The sequence below is a fragment of the Podarcis filfolensis genome (genome assembly GCF_964270895.1).
Source record: "Podarcis filfolensis genome assembly, chromosome: 5".
Lineage (NCBI taxonomy): Eukaryota > Metazoa > Chordata > Lepidosauria > Squamata > Lacertidae > Podarcis > Podarcis filfolensis.
This window is the reverse complement of record NC_139608.1, coordinates 71,871,592-71,889,370: the sequence shown is the minus strand read 5'-3', so window position 1 is coordinate 71,889,370 and position 17,779 is coordinate 71,871,592. Positions and strand designations below refer to the sequence as shown.

General features: G+C 39.7%; 1 long non-coding RNA gene across 1 annotated transcript in view; it reads left to right on the top strand.

Moving 5' to 3' along the window:
• Window positions 1–17,779, top strand: part of LOC310762875 — a 602,857-nt gene that overhangs the window by 191,333 nt on the left and 393,745 nt on the right. The gene's annotated exons all lie outside the window — the stretch shown is intronic.

Genomic DNA, 17,779 nt, shown 5'->3' with positions numbered 1-17,779 from the left:
AGCAATGTTGAATTCCTCCCACTGTATTTAATGGGTCTTATTCCCAGCGAAGTTGAAATTAGTGCCATTTACATCCCAGTGCAGCTATGGTTTATTTGGATGTATTTCAGTGGGACCTACTTCCAATTACACATTTGGGAGTGCAGGCCTAAAGGGGGTGAACTTTGTTTGGACCATGCTCAGTGTGGTTATCAAACATTCCTCAACTACTTATATAGGCTTCAGGGTTATTAAAATAAGAGAGGCGCATTTATGGTAGTTTTGAGGTCATGTTTTTTTTTTCCAATTCTCACATGAGGGCCCCTCTCCTTCACTATAACATATAGGAAGGTTTTGTTTAATTATTGAAGAACTTAATATTTTAATCCTCTGAAGTAGCCAGCTCTAGAGAGGGAATTGGTCGTGAAACTCTAACTTTCATTATGGATCTGCCAATATCCCAGCATAGTAATGTGCCATTGATTTTGCTATTATGGCCGATTACCTGCTTCAGCTAAGGGGTAAAAGGTTCATGGATTAATTCAGCCATATATTTTTCCTTTAGTATTGTGTATAAGACATGCACAGACATGAGATGTATGTGAATAGACCATTATGGGGAAAAATCTACTTAGTGTACATTTTAAAAAGCACCCTTCCACAGCCTTCCTCTATGAAAGATTTTGTTTGGTTTAATGATAAAGCTGATGAAACATTGATCCCGTGTTCTCTTCTGAAGTCTTGAAGAAATTATTGTTAATCAATGTAATGGAGATATCATGAATTCCTTGAATATAAGCTTGGTTATTGTCAAAATCATGATTTGAAGTCTACCATACTTACTCAATTAGAAGCCATTTTATGAAAATTATGTATAAGGTAGAATGTATTATCCCAATAACCTCCAGATTTGACTCCAAGACCTTCCAGATTCTATGTGCAAAGTTGTGGCCCTCAAATTATTGGTTTGCTTGAAGAAGGGGTAGCTGGCCAAACTGAGGCATTGTTTGTGAGTGGCTTCCACCAGTTGTTTGTGAATTATCAGAGTCAATGGTCTCGGGTAGTGAGTATGCCAGACAGTGAATTGGAGTTTGCCAGGGCTCCTGCTTGCCTCACTCTTAGCTTGGGTGACCAACCACCCAGATCCCTAATGGGGCAAGGCTCTTTGCTGCCCCCTCCACTTCCACTTTCCTCCCTGCTTCACTCTAGAAATATCTAAATTTTAAACTATCTTGCACCAGGTCTTGATTACTTTGGCCAGAACTTACTGCCATATTTGGATAGATGAGATTAACCCATGGAATGTTTTATACCCTCAATATTTTATCCATCTTTCAGCAGACTGATAGTTCCTATAGATTAAGCTACAAAGCAAGTGTACTCAGAAGTGAGTGTACTTAGGATTGCTTCCTTAAAAACATAATTTTAAGGATTACATACTGTAATCCTTAATTAGAATACAGTAATAACTTTGTAAAGTATACAGTTTGGGGTTTTTCCCCCTCCCCCCTTTACTTTCCCTTCTACATGGGTGCTGTTTCTCATTTTCCTCTTTCTCCCTTTTATTTACGTCACACCATGTTTAGTGCACATAAAATTATGCACATTTTAACTTTCAATAAAGATGTCTGAAAAAATAATTTTAAAAGGAATTGCTTCTTTAAAAGCATGAAACCTTTGGTGGCAAGCATCAGACTGCATTTGTAAATCACACTTGAGTGAGACTTTGTTGTTGTAGTTGTTGTAAATCCCAGTATAGTAGGCAGAACCAATTCAGAGTGGGAGGTGGGGGGGCTCTTTGGCCTGGTTCTTCAGGCTCAAAGGGGCCTCAGATTTAGACACTTATTAGTGTTTGTTTTGTTTTGTTTTTTACATTTGATAAGCTTCACGACTTGTTTTTATGCACATTGGATCAAAATGTAAAACACACACACTCAGCTTAGTGCTTCAGATTTAAACTATTAAGAGATGTGGTTTGGAAGAATTCATTGTTGTGGTTGCTAAGTGATAGATTTTATCATATTAAAGAGTTTTAAGTGTTCATAAATATTAATAAAAATGTATCTGTTCTGAGGGCACAGACTTAGACTGTGATGATTGTGCCCTCTCATACAAACTGATTATACAAACAAACCACTCGCTCTTTTACATGGTGCCTTACATGAAAACAGTATTACCATTTTTAATACTTATTATGGCTAGTGGCCTCAAAAGCTGGAAGTGGCCCAGCCTTTGCACCTGGGGTCAAATTGCAGACGCAAAGGTTCACCATACCCACAGGTCTCTTTTTACGTTTGTTAATTTCCTGACCCAGATGTGAGACTGGGATCCCCACAGAAGCTCAGGTGTTTGGCTCCAAATACTCTTCTTAGAACCACCACCCTACAGATGAAGTTCTAGCATTTTTTTAAAGAAGCCACTTTTGACAGGTGTACAAAACATCAAACAGATAATGATGGTAGTGATGATTGCTTTTTTAAAAAATAAAATCTACTGGATGGTGTGTATTTTGGGGAGGAACTCATAGTCTATCTAAGACTCCATTGCCACAGTCCATCCCAAATACTTTATTAGGGATAAAATCAGACTATCACAATTGTTCTTGCAAGTATGGCTGCCAAAATTAGATCAGTGTTCATGGGAGAGCTGTAATTTAGTTCATGTCAAAATGACATGCCTTCAGGCACCTTGCTGCTCTGGTTCAGCGAAGTATGTGATTTTCCAGATGGTTATACTGTGATATTTAGTTTTTATAGTGAACATGTGATTGGTTTCTATGTCTGTTTTATGGCTAGCTGTTAAACTGACCTGACCATTGCCAGAAGGTGCTATGTAGCTGCAGTAGTTAAAGCCTCTTTTTTTAGCTCTCTTGATACCATGGGCAAACAGATCGAAGCTACCTGCTTGAATACAAACAGCATACCCATAAATTCATCACAACTTTTCTGTTATTGGCAACTCCTGCTGTTCCATGCTGAAATGACTGCTTTGTATAAACAACCTGTTGCATGATAATGGCAATTATTATTTGAAAAGCAGTCATGAAAAATTGAGTCCCCAAAGCGTATCAACAGATCTCGCTAGATTTTTTAATACATCTAGGCTTAGGTCTCCTCCTCCTGCAGGGATGCAGAATTTCCTTTGGATGCATGCAATTTGTGAAGCAGCATGAAGCTGAAAAGGCAGACGTTGTGCAAATCATTATATGAACCCATTTCCTACTACTGAGGAGTGATACATTTTAGGGCAAAGGGTGGAACAATGTTATCTTCTCCCTAGAGTTGAACATGTTTATAGTCGAAACAGGACTTTTGTGCTTGCTTCCTGACTGACATATCTTCCTCCACCTTTTGGCCCTAAGACTGAATATTATTATGGTTTCAGATTCTTTGGCAATGACAGTTGACTTGAAATTTACTATAAACCTGTGGCCTCTTCTCCCACTGTACTCTTTTGTGACCTAAGGGCTGGAGTTAAATAGCACTTCACCTTGCCATCTCTCTCCAAGAAAGGTGATAGGGTTAATAGAGCAGAATAAATTCAAATGTGCCCTTGATAGTGTATTAAAAGGCTGGCTGGGATGCTCTGGCTTCTCCTGCCTCTGACAAACAGCCAAACACAACCTTTTCTGGTACCTGCAAGGATTTGTGCATATCCAGTGGGATATTCCTTTGAAAAGCAGGCCATTCCACCCAACCTATATCACAAATTGGTTTTGAAACTCCTTTCAGCTTAAAAAGGTGGCTTCCGTGTAACACAGGGAGGAATCTGGCCTTTGCTTCTCTGTCATGAACAATCGGTATAGCTGAAAAATTAGTTTGGATAGGCTCTACTAATCTGAGGTCCGGGGAAAGCATGTTAGAAAACTGATCTAGTTTACTTCACAATCATCAGTTTCTCGAAAGCTGTCAGCTGAGTAATGTGTAAATGTTTTATGGGGAGATTCTGGCTAAAGCCATGGTGGTAGACTTATTGACATTTGATTCCTCCTCTTTTACAAAGTACTTCTTTGCAGACTGGATAATTAACTTACGGAACTTGTTGCTGCGAAGGGTGGTGGAAGTTACTCAGGTTCAGCACTTTCATAAGACAAACTGAGACCATTATTTCAGGCAACAGGTGCAATGAAGCAGTGAAACCTCCCCTTGGTCCCCTCTTACCACTAACCAATCTCTCAACAAAGCTCTCTGCCTCTTCTGCCTCCCTCTGAGGAAGCCTTCTTGTTCTGAATTAGCTGGTCCAGGGGACACGGTGGATGCTTTTCACAACCAGAATGCCTCACTCTGAGGAAGGATGCCCGTGGCTCTCCCTCAGAGCAAGGCAATGAGAAGGGTGGGGGGAGAGAGAGACCATCAGTGTTTGGCTGGCTCCTGTGTGTGATCCAGTAAGGCTGCCCTTTAGGTGGAATTTTAAAATATCTTTAGGAGTAAGTGATCCAGTACACACAATCGTATCACAGCTTCTTGGAGCCATTGTGGCCCTTATAGCTTTTATGCACAGTGTTTAATTCCTATGGTCCTACATCAACTTGCACGTTGGGGCTTTTAAAGCAGTAAGAACAGTGATATATTACATGGTCATAAGAACAAACCATGATTTCAGGTCAACTGTGCTCTACAGCCATTCTTCTGCAGTAGCAATGCCAATGTATATTGTCTTTATTTTTAGAAAACAAAACAAAACACAAAACTCATGTCAGTGGGAATGGGATAAACATCCTTAGCAGTTATTAATTTGCTTTCTGGTGTGAAAACCATAAATACAATCTTGAATTAATGAATAACCCTTTCTCCATTACCACAGAAGAGTAACTAAAGAGTTCATTTTCTTATGGAGCTGCTTTAAAACAACAACAACAACAACAACAACACAACACAACATAATATTTAGATCCATATGGGAGGTTTGTTTCTACATGGTAGCTTTGCAGGCAGGCATTGGTGAAAGAAATTTTAGCAGTGTCAGGTTTGGACAACTAAGTATATGTATGTGGCTCTGGGTGGAAATGTACATTGTTATTCACATCAAAAGTCACATTCAGCTGTTTCAGTAGGGCCAACGTGAACCTTGTTGTGTGGATGAGGAGATGCATTCAGATCTGAATCTGCATAATCTAGACATTTTGGGGCTGCTTCCATTTGGCCCCCTCTCTTTCCTGTTTGCTGCACTGCTCTGACTTCTTTTTATTCTGGCAGCCATTTGGTATGGCCTGCCAGGTTGAAGATTCTTTTGTGGCATCCCTCTGGTTTTTTAGATTGGTTTTATCAGCTGCACCTGCCTCTGTTTTCACTTGCTATTTATTTTGCTGCTGTTGTTTTATGTTGGATTTTATTGGATTTTTAAACTATTGTAAGCCACCCGTAGGATCGCAAATGCAGTGTAAGGGCAGGATATATATCTCTTGCCAATCTTTTTGTCCTATGGTGGTTTTATTGTTGCTGCTGCTATTGGTATTATTTTAATTTTATTGCAGGCCCCTTTTGAGCCATCAAACGTAAAAGCAGCAGGATATAAATTGAAATACAAAATAAATTAATTTGTCTATTCTTCTTTTTAGCCTGTGCAGTTTATGCATGATTTCCACATGTTTGGATGCTGTTGTGGGAAGCCAAGAATTAATAAACAGAATAGAGCAAATTTTCTAGAGAGGGGTCTCCATTAAAGGTGGCTATTATTATAGCATTTTGAAGATTGGAGAACCACTGAGAATTGCCGTATTCCAATTGAGCAAATTATTCTGCACATTCACAGCTCAGTGACTGAGAAAATAGCAACAGTGCTTTAATGGCAGTATCTGTGCTCTGATAGGATTACTCGCGGCCAGCTAACATGTAAGAATTGACATTTTAATAGTAAGATTATTGTTTGGGCAATTGTACATGGATTAGCCTCGTCAAACACCCACTGACAATAATAAAGAAATTATATAATTGTGTAGTAGGGCATTGGCATGTGCTGTCTTGCATTGCAACCAGCATTCAGTTTTAGAATAATTGTTCATAATGTAGCCAGATAAAATGTTGCTGTAGCTGCTGAAAAATATACATCCAGTTGCTTTTACTGATTATCAGTCTAATCGCTGGCGTCTACAATTTGCATCACGTAATAACTAGTATTAACAAACTTTTTATCAAGGAGTCTTTTTGTCCATCTCCTAATCTCACATTCATGCTTTAGAAAAATTGGATTGTGAATTAATCTCTGAAACCATGAAGACAAATGAAGCATTATGCATGGGGATCAGATTATTAGGGCTGACACTGGCTTCTGGAGACACCCATCCAATAATTAGAGTGTCTACCATGAAAAATGTAAAGAGAGCTGGTATAATCAAATTACTTCTACACACAATTGCCACAGGAAATAACTTCCGACTCCTCAGGTTGCATATCATGTTTCTTGTAAAATGTTTTTGTGGTCCATCTCTGTCCCAATGCATGCATTGCTGAGTCAGCAGGGGAGCAACTGAAAAGTACCCTCCTATAGCTGGCTCCACTTGTCTTGGCAACACATGGAAGCTCTGATCCAATCAGACACCCCTCTGCTCCTCTTCCTTTCCATGTGAGCACCATTCCCAGATCTAGTTGTTGTTGCTGGCATGGGACGAAATACAATATCAAGATGTCCCATGTGACTTCAGCCTCTGTACACTATAGAGAATATGTGGAGATTGAGAACCACAGTTGTTTTCCCTATAGCTACTGCACACCTCTGTTGATAATGTATGAATTTTGCGAGTTGTTTGATGGTTTGGTTTAAAAGAATAAAAAGAGAATTTCCTGAATGCCTAGATTCAGATTTGGGGCAAATACTCTCTTGGTGAGAGAACCCAAGCAGAGATTTAAAATCACAAAACATGCAGCAAAGTAAAGCATGGAAATATAGGCTTTTAGACCTTTAAAATATCCCATTTTAATTTGCTTCCCAAGCTTCCTCTGACTTCCCTTTTAGCATAGAAAAGACTACACAGTTTGCTAAGTTAAAAATTGTTTACTTACAAACTCTTCAAAGGTCATATTTATAAGCAGTCAGAAAACGCAGCAGCCAAATTACCAATTATTGCAAAAAATGGTAAAAATGTTTCTAAACTGTTGATCTAGAAACACAAAAATGGCTTGTAAGCCATGCCCGCAGTCTGAGCCTGGAGCAACCAGGTTATACCTCCATTACATGTGAAGTTCACATGGTAGATGAAGTGTTTCTAAATTACTTGTACAGAAACACAAAGATGGCGGGCTTAAGCCATGCAGCCATCTTGGCTTGGAGCAATCAGTCCAGATGTCCTTCCTGGTTCATTAAATGTTCCTGGTTCATTAAATCATTAAATTTTGGAAAAGAGAGAGAGAAGAAACAAAGTGACGACTTCCAAGATAAGGGGGCATGCTGCGTGACCTAGCTAAGTCTAGGAAAACAGCTTACTCTATGGTCTTAACTCCTTCCTGCATGAACTAGAGCTAAGCATGCTGGTTATATGCTGATTTATCCCACAAATTATGCCTCTACACTGTTAAAATGTGTAAAGAAGAAGATTAGCGGAGGTCAGATCTTCCTGTGAACTAGGTCTTGTAGTCCACATAAGTCGTGAGCCTTTACTGTTCTTCTACTACAATTTTATATTTACAAAGCTTGTATTAATGTTTAGGGCATTCACCTCATTACTCATTTTGGCATAAGCTTCTTTGGGGCCAAGAGAGGGAAGCATTATGCTATTCCATGGAGCAGCTACTTTAGTCAGAAGTGGTTTTAAAATTTTGTTCTAGTGTCACTTGTGGATGTTCTTGGACTGAGGCCAGGCCCTTTTATAAGACCGTAAGACTCCAGGGCTGAAAGTTCATTTGAGAACCTCCTTTCTTCTCATTGCACCCTGTGCCAATGTCATTTTGTCTGAGGGGGGAAAAATTCCTAGATTTGACAACAGCATTTAATACACCAGCATACTAATATCATCAGCTGACAAACAAGGTCGCCATGACAACCAAGAATTTAATTCCGGTGAACAACCAGAAGAAGCCAAGTATCTTGCCCTTTTTGTTCATATTTTGACTGGCAGCATCAGCATCACATGTATTAATTTAAATTCTTTGAGTGCCATTCTTTGTCACCCAGCCACACACAAGAGGAAGAGACTTGTGTGAAACCAAAGCTTTATGGATAAGTTTTTAAAAAAGCATCTCCGTCCCCAGTCCCCCCCCCCAAATGCCCAGTTAATACTGAGCATGCCTAGTGGAAGCAGAATGTTGGGTGACTGTTGAGGTGAAAATAGAATCCCCAAGAGAGGGAAGAATGGAGTGCAATATCCCGGAATGGGGCATTTTGTTGCAGGTCACAATTGTTTTCCCTGTTGGAACTAAAGTTCACTGCAAGAACAGACCATCGTCTTTTACTTTCTTTTTGTCTCTCAATAGCAATAGTATTTTTCGTGACAGAGAAATATGATAAATACGGAAATAATTCTTTAGTATACTTGAAAACCCATGTACCTTTTGGAATATTAAATTTTACCACAACGTTGTTCTGGAGGAGTATGTGGACTTGATAACAGAAATTATTTTTAAAGGCAATAGCCTTTTATATGGCTGGTTAGCAGAGCGCACATAAGGCTGTTTTATTGTAATAAACTATATTATAATGGCAAATAAATTATACTATAGTCACTGTGCTTTGTTTTGACATTTAGCAGATGTCGTCCTTCTAGAAAAGAATAATGGATGGAACAAATTTCCACTTAAATTGATGCAGAATTGATATAATCTAACTATTAACAATTTGTCATAAAACCAAAACTATGAATTGCATTTTAAAGCTTGTCATAATATTTCTGTAACTAGGCTGATTACAGGGTAGGCATTGGGGACTTGAGGCACAAGTCAAATTTCATATAAATGATGTTTCATAAAATGTTTCTGCTCCTTTTAATGCAGTTGGGAATCATTAAGAATATATTTGTTCTTATTAAAAACTGCTTTCTGATGGTAATTCCAGTTCATTCCAAAAGCATAATTTACAGCTCTGAATATACTAAATTCACTACTTTTTGTTTGTAATGGAAAATTTACTTAGTGTTTTCATAGGGAAGGAACTTCCTTCTACCACCAGTGAAGATGAGCCAACACTACCTATTCCTTCCTTCTTTCTTTTCCTTCCTTCCTTCCTTCCTTCCTTCCTTCCTTCCTTCCTTCCTTCCTATATGCTCTTGAAAAACTAAAAACTCCTGTCCCACAGCAAGTATAAACATTTGTGAAATGTTTAATTGTTCTTTTCATTGCTTTTTCCTGACCAAACTTTCATCATATTCATGTCATTAGATCTGGCTCCATAGCATAATGATCACTGTAGTCCATGCATTGGGAACCTCAAGGCTGGGTTACTGCAATGTGTTCCAAGTGGGGCTGCCCTTGGACCTGGTCTAGAAACTCTAGCCTGGTGCAGAATGTGGCAGCCAGACTGCTAGTGGGGGCACATGACTGACAGCATATGAGACTGTTGTTAAAACAAATGCACCGGCTGCCCATTTAGTACTGAGCCAAGTTCAAGGTCCTTGTGCTAATTGACAAAGCCCTGAACAACTTTAACAATTTTAAATCTTAGGTCCAGGGTACGTTAGGGACCACCTAAACCCTTATATCCTAGTTTGACCACTGAGATCCTATGTAAGAGCATCCCAGTCACCCCCCCCCAAGTTAATGAGGCTCATTTGACATTGACATGAACCTGAGCCTAGTCCTGTGGAATGTTCTTATCAATAGAGATTCAGCTGGCATCCTCAATTTTAACCTTTAAACATTTGCTGAAAATGTTTCTGTGGCACCTGACTTATGCAGACAATTAAGGAAACATTTTCTGCTGATGATCCGTAATTTAAAATCCTCATGCGGTTTTAATTATGTATATATATAATTGTTGGATGCTGGTTAAAATTGTGGCATACACATATTTTTATAAATAAATAAGATAATTAAAATGTCACTCTGTTCACTGTGTCATCCCTGACAGGACATGCTCGTGTGTGTGACTGATCTAGAAACAGAAAAGAAGCAGCTAACGGAGAGAAGACAGCACTAAGGAAGTCAGGGGAGCCATGGGGCCAGTGAGAGAAGAGAGAGAAAATAGGGTGCATTTTTGCACAGTCGTTTTTTGAGGGGGAGGGGGGTGGATTTTACAACAGAACATTTGCTATTTCCTAAATCAAAACTGGAGAGAATTCAGTGCAGTTCCTCCTGCCACAAGCACAAGGAAATGTTGGTAGGGAAGGTGGAATCTCTTGCACTCAGCTGCTGCTCCATTGAGTAAGTGGAGCAAGTAGATTTCCAAAAGGTAAAGCAAAGGGAGTGCCAGACCCCCAAAGGTTTCTATGACGAGCTTTTACAAGCAACAGCCTTAACTTCTATTACTAGGGTTGCGTGCTTGTATCTGTTTAACGGATAGATGAATCCACTGAACGTGAGTAGACTGGCTGATCTGTCAGTACCAGTTCTAATCAGAAAGGCTGAGAGTGAAGAATAAATTTATTGTTTGAGGCTATCTAAGTCCTGGTGGTTTACTGTAGAAGACAGTGAAAAAGAATAACTGAAAGATGCCATTTCTTTCTACCAATAAGTGATACTTTTGATTCTTTACATTATAAATTCCCAAATTTAATCTTGGATTTAAGCAATTTAACTGTCAGAGCAATTGTGACACCTGATCAGAACTACTGGAGGGGATTTGGGTTAGATGGAGGTGTCCCTCTGCTGAGAAATGAAAGCGGGGAGAGGGACTCCACCACCACAGAGGGCTCCTTTGCATTTGCTAAAACACAGGCAGTCGAGAAACTCCTACCTGGGGTATCAGGAGCTGGAGTCAGTAGTAGGTCAGCAATAAAAACCACTAGTGTTAGTGAAGTTAACTCTTTAGTCAAAGAAACCAAAACAGCACAGGCCTAGTGATCACAGCAACTGTTCCCAGTAAGGCTTGCCCCAGTGAGGCAGTTGTGAGGACTGAAGGTCCCCACCTTCCCACCACACTCTAAGGCTCCTACCCTAGTTCCTTGCATGCCAAGGCCCTGTGACCCGCAGTTCCCTAGTGGATAATCAACACACGGACACGAGTATTAGGTTGTTATATATATATATATATTATAGAGAGAGAGAGAGACATTAAGTACAAATTAGAAAACATACATATTCACAACAAAAGAAAATACAAAAGAAAAAGAAAATACATCTAACCAAGGGAAAAAAATTAGAGAATATTTTGTCTCTTTTCATATTTATAGTTATTTATACCTCTATAAAATGCTATTCACAATAAAGCAGTGAAATGAAAGATAAGATATCAGAAAAAAGAAAAAAAGAACAAAGAAAGAATAAAGAAGTAAAAGAAAAAGATCATAGGTGAAAATTTTTAAAAGTAGATAAGTACTCACAATACATGGCCGTTTCCCATCTGTATTTATATTCAATTGTATAATTTCATCTTGTCCTTATCTACCTTAAATAGTTGTTTTTTTTAAAAAAAAAAAGACTTCCACACGTTTTTAATAATCCGTTCATCAGAACCTCTGTTCTTCATATTTTCCCTTTGGATTTCCTTAATGTCTCACTTTGTATTTTTTATATTATATTTTATATTACGCACAAGATTATTCTAAACACAACCAGATTTTTGTAGTCGAGCCCTGGTTTTGTAAATAATCATTTAAGAACCCCCATTGCTTCATAACCATAGTTGAGTATTAGGTTTATGGGTTCAAATAGGCCATAACTTTATTGGTTACTGATGTGAGCGGTTTGGCTTAGGCATTGGGTGAAGCCAGGCTGTATCTCGACTCCCAGTATCTGCTGGGAGTCCGTCTAAGGGTAAACCACCAGTAGGGGGAGCCCCATGACTTACATCAAATAGGGGCACACCTATGGGTCACTGTTGTGGTCGTGGCATGGCTCTAGCCCATGCTCAGGCATCAGACAGAACCCATACCCCTGGAGCCCTTTAACAGGATTCCCTTAATGAGGAGGGGCAGGCAGAAGCTACAACCTCCCCTCCATCCAAGCAAAGGCTTATCCAATGTCTAACCTCACAAAGTTGTAACGATTGCTACAAGATAGGTGAGACCAAATGGCTGGTGCCAATTTGCCTAGTGGAAAAATTACTACCTGGCCCCAACAATATGGTGGCCAACCTTTGTCCATAGCAAGGTCATATCATTACAAAGCATAAAAAAGAGGGTGGGAGATCTGGCGAAGGGCGAGAGAGGATGGTTGTGCCATGGTTTAAATTCCCCACGGTCACGCCCCCTACTGGCACTGATTGGTCAGTGGGGCCAACCCTGGCTGAGGCTCTGCTCAGTGCTGGTGACACAGCCAGGAAGGTACAAGGGGGCATCAATCTCTACCCCCCGCCAGATCACTGCTGCAACGCCACCCACCTGCAAAGGTGAGCCGATTTCCCCAGCAGCCTAAGGCTTTGTCACCTTGCCTCTTGTTGTCCAGCCCTCTTTATTTATCTGAATGTTCTGGGAGATGAGGGGGGGAGGTAAGCTGGTTGCACATACACTTACTACAGGAATGGTGGTCTTGCAACCCTTCCTGACCACTGGGCATGCTAGCTAACGGGCTGGGAGCACAAATATGGAGGGCATACCCTGTAACATTTCTCTGATGAAAATAGAGACGTCCCATTGCATAATAATAATTTTACTATTTATACCCCATACACATCTTATTGAGTTGCCCCAGCACTCTTGGCAGCTTCCAGCATATATTTAAAACGTAATGAAATGTTAGACATTTAAAAAAGCTTCCCTGTACAGGGTTGCCTTCAGGTGGCTCAGGAGTTGGATAACTCCATATCCTCCATTGTTTCTCCAATGAAAATAGGGACATCCTAAGGGAAAGTGGGACATTCCGGGATCAAATCAGAAACTGGTATGGCTTCTTTAAATCAGGGACGTCCCTGGAAAATAGGGACACTTGAAGGGTCTGGACTCCCTAGATTCTTCATCAGTCTGACAGATCTCTGCCTCTTGACCCCACCCCCCTGCTTCAGCCTCTGATTCTGGACTGCTGTCTGCCACAACCTCTTCCTGCTCACTAAACCCTGTTACCTCTCCAGCTTCCAACACCTCCTCTCCCCAGTCTGCTGCCTCTTCTCCTTCTGACCACCACCAACCCCCAGGCTCTAAGCCTTCTTCCCCTGGGGGTTCCCTTCAGGGTTCTGCATTCTTCTGCATCTAGCCGGTCCATGACATGCAAAAATAGTTTTACGTTATTTCATATTTTCTTACAAAGGAATGTAGATTATGGGCCTCTGATAACAAGGGGGCGACTGTGGACAGATACTTAAATCTACAGGATGGATTGTGTTTTGGCTTCACTGAATTGAAATTTCAGCCTTCACGACATATGAAAATGGCCAAGTAAACAGTTATTTTCATGGAGGAGGGTCAAGATATTAACTGATATGCATGAAATTTCAGAGATAGCTATATAATCTCTAGTGTAGTAAGATAAGACCTTTGGAGCAGGCATTTTTTAAAAAAAGTTTTTTTAGTAGGGCAGTAATTGTTTCTTTTTGACACCCCCCTCCATGATGGAACCTAGGGCACACTGCCCCCACCCCACCCCCTTCCTACGCCCCGATGGTGGTTCTGGGGCTCTAGTTTGTGCCCTGCTGCATTCCTCATTCCAATTTAGGATTGCTCTGCTCATGCAGGATTGTGGCCTTGCTCTTTCTGTTCATACATTTCTGAAGGATGGGCTGTAGCTACAATTAATTAAAAGAGCCTATCAATTTCAGTTTGCAGCGTTCACCATGCTAGAATGCATAATTCTGCCTTGCAGATTAGGTTATGATGTACTGAATGCTAATAGATAACCCTTAAAACAATAACATTTCCATCAGTTTGCTTTCATCTTCAATATGTGTTGCTACATACCCATAGAATTAGGTCTCCACCCTCTTAATTTTCTTTCATATTTTATCATCATTCAATGTATTATTATTCTATTGCATTGATTATATTATCTCAGTAAAAGGATTTTAAAAGCCTGTAATTATAGTGCTACGTAGCCATAATACATTGATACTATTATTTTCAGAACATCCTTTTGTTGTTATATTTAATGCTCAAAATAATGCCAAATGATGAAATTCCAAAGCAATACTGAAAATGACAAAATCGGGTCATTTTAATTATCCATTGTTGCCATATGATAGTGGGACTAGAATAACATTTCCCCCCTCAACAGGTGCATCTATTCTTTTTACTAAAATGGGTGCACAATTTTTTTGTGTGGTTCTATGTTGTATCGGAATAAAGATGAATCCACCAGGCTAATCTGCAAAGATTATTCAAGTGTTAAAAGAATATAATTTCAACAAGATTGGATATTTAGTGAAAAAGCACCATGCAACACGCAACTACTAACTGATAGCATTTCCAGACCATTTATCATAAAATGCATTACTGGTTTTGTCATTAAGACAAGATTTATATCCTCCAGTTAATTGCTTTTACTTATTATTTTAAAGGCCATATAGTATATAAATCATATTGTTTTAACTTTAAAAGTATACAGAGCCTCTTCATGTGCAGTAGAACTGATGAAGGACAAAATGTATTTTGTTTCATATTAGACTTAAGAATTTCACCAAAGGTTTCAAATAAGACTATGACCAGTGTGCCGTTAATATATATATTTTTAATCCACACCGTTGAAATCAATTTGCACCTTGAAGAGGAAGTATGGGATTAAATAACCATGAAGGTTGAATTACTTTGAAATACAATTTGGCTTAGAGTGAATGGCAAAGTACTGCAGATATCCTCTTATTGTAGCTGTCAGCACTATTTCAGGATTGCTCAACTTAGTCCGTACATCTTTGTGCTTGGCTCTGATGATGACTGCCGAAGCCCTATGCCAGACTCTGGTTCAGAGTGTTGTACTCCATATACCTCCAAGGAGCTTCCTGGTGGCCTTCTAGCATCTCAGGTAGGGATTCCAGGGTGAAGGATGGGTTATGGACAGTCAGTTTGATTCATAGGGGGTTCTAGCCACTCCTCCAAGAATTCATTGGCTTTGGGTACCAAACTGATGTCTAAAAACCTATTTCTGGTCCATGTCACTTTTGCATGTGTTTACCATGAGTCCTCCTGTTCTGTTTCTAAATTAATATGTGAAAAATATGCACACATGAAAATCTGCATATAAATATATATCAAAATGCACATTTCTAGACATACAATGTATCAATATGCACAGTTAAAACACACTTCGAAATGCCTTTTGAGCTGAGGATGGTGCTGGAATATTTGGGAAATACAAATTCCAGTCGATAACTAAGTTCCCATCTCTATGCTAATGGGGGATTTCAGCAGAGAGAGAGTGTTGTGGTGCCTTTCCTCTCCTGGGAGTTTTCTGCAGCTAATTTCCCAAAGTCGGCCTCCTGTTGGTCTGTTAATCTTAGCATGTGGTGGCAGTCTACCTTTAGGGAGTTTGTGTTCACCTGAGGACTCCTGCTATCCTGACACCCCACTTCCCACTCTATGGCACTCCCACTTACATTTCTGAACATGTATTTGGAACCAAGATTAGGTCAAATTCAGGGTGGGGGATTCCAAGTGGAGAAGTGACAGGTATGCAAAGGGTTAAAGACTCTTCACTCACTGCTTCTCCAATCCAAATTGTGTCCTCAAAAGGAGCTGCCCTCATCCCCTCCAAAGGTATCAGGGCAGGTGCGCAAAACATTTCCTTGGGCCCTCAGACTCATGTCTCTGAATGATGTCAAAACACCAGATTACTGTCCTTGAAACATGACATTTAAGATGTCAGCAGAGGAACACATTGCCTTTAGAAGCCAAGACAATTTAGATGCTTCATGGATATTGCTGTCCACTTCCCCTGCCACCACTGCTAGAAATGCTGGTTGGTTTATCTTGCCTTCAACTTGTATTTGCATCCTCTTGCTTCGCTAGCGTTTCTCTGTATTTCTTAATGTGATTATTTATATGCTAGGAGCGCTGTCTACCCTGTTATCAGTGGTATAGTTTCTGGCCATGTATGTGTTCCCTGGAATTAGTTTTTCTTTTCTTTTCTCCCTGTTGTTTACTGCTAAACTTTGTTTTCGGGCATTTTAAAACTATTTTATTTATCCCTAGCATTACATTTCTTTAATAAGTTTTTGCTATCGCACTGCAACATTTTCAAGACAGATAACTGGAGTTAGGGATTTGGATGTTGGGTCACCAAGGAAGTTCACTAGACAACAGAATTATGCTAATCAGAAAGAAGATTACTTCATTTTCTTTTTAACACATGATACTTTGCATATATGAATGACATTTTCTTCAATATTTTATCTTCTATGGTGTGGGGGTTATATAAATCTTCACATTATGCCACTCTCTTTCCTTTTTCATACTTCCAGCTATCTCAGGTCTGCTAAATGTCTCCCTCTAGCCAGTCTTGACAACTCAGCCAAGTGCTCCATGTTCATTCCCCATTTTTCTTGGTGCATTCGGGGGGACAGGACCCACAGCTGTGGGAATCATCGCTTGCTTTTTGCCTGACCTCTTGCTTAAGTTATGCAGGACTAGGAGAGCAAGATACCAGGCATTCCGTATTTCATGTTCAGGAAATGATGGGATCTTCAATATGAATGTTGAAGTAATCACCACCACTGGCACATTCCATAGGAGAGGAAGTGTGGGAGTGGCCCCATTTTCATTAAGTGAGAGAAAATGAGCTGAGAGGGGAAGTGATTCCCCCTCCCCTCCAGGATTTAGCAGGGATTCCATGGTTCAGGTGGAATGCCATAAGGGTAAGTAGAGAACAAAGAGAGGAACTGGCAATCTTGGCCATTTAGAACCAAATTACATTTTTTGTTAATTGTGCGTAAGTAATTAATTATGTGTGGCTTTGAATGATTTAAGTTGCTGTTCCTGGGGGAAGGAGCAGGACTTTGGTACTCCTTCTGACTAGGTACCAGGCGGGAATGAAGAAGAGCAAAGATATAGTATTCAGTGTGTGTGAAACAGAGTATGAGTCTTGCCAAATAAAATAGAAGCATGTCAAAGATATATTCTCAGATTTTAAAAGGTGGACCAGTGGACTTGCATGCAACAGAAAAGCAAGAGTTTGGGTTTTTTTATTTAAATTTTTTAAAATGGGTTCTAAATGTTTTATTTGAGGAAAATGCAATATGAAATCCAACTTAATAGCCATTAGCAATATAAAGAGAAAGATCAGAGCTTTCCACAGTTATCTGTGTGGATTTTCCTTTGAACATTCCCTTCACTCCCCAGTGAAATTTCCAGAGAGAAATGGGAAGTTGAGAAATGGGAAGTTGAGCAATAAGTAAAATGAAGCATTGAATGATAAGGATGACTGGAAGATATCACACTAAATGAAGAAGAGGAATCCTGAACTCATTCTGTTTTGGGGTAAATTCAGCAAAATACAAGCTGAGGGCTGCAAATATGCATTTGGCTTTGTATGGAAAATATAATGTACTTTGAGTAAATGAGGCTTGGCTGAAGAAAGAAAAGAAAGTGGTGTGATATTCAAAGACGAGTGTGGTGTTTACAGAAGATGAAGAAAATAGTGTGGCGCAGTACTGACAGTGGAAGGCTGCTCATGAGCCAATATTTATATTTCTGTTGTTTTCATGATATAAATTTAATTATATATGGGTGCAAAATGCTAAACTCCTAAGTAAAGCCTCCCAGAAGTCCGATAGTTGATCAGTAGTGCCTGCATGGTGTCTACCTCACATCACATGAAATCAAAGTGCTTGTGTTGTTTGACTCCTGCCACCAAGGTTT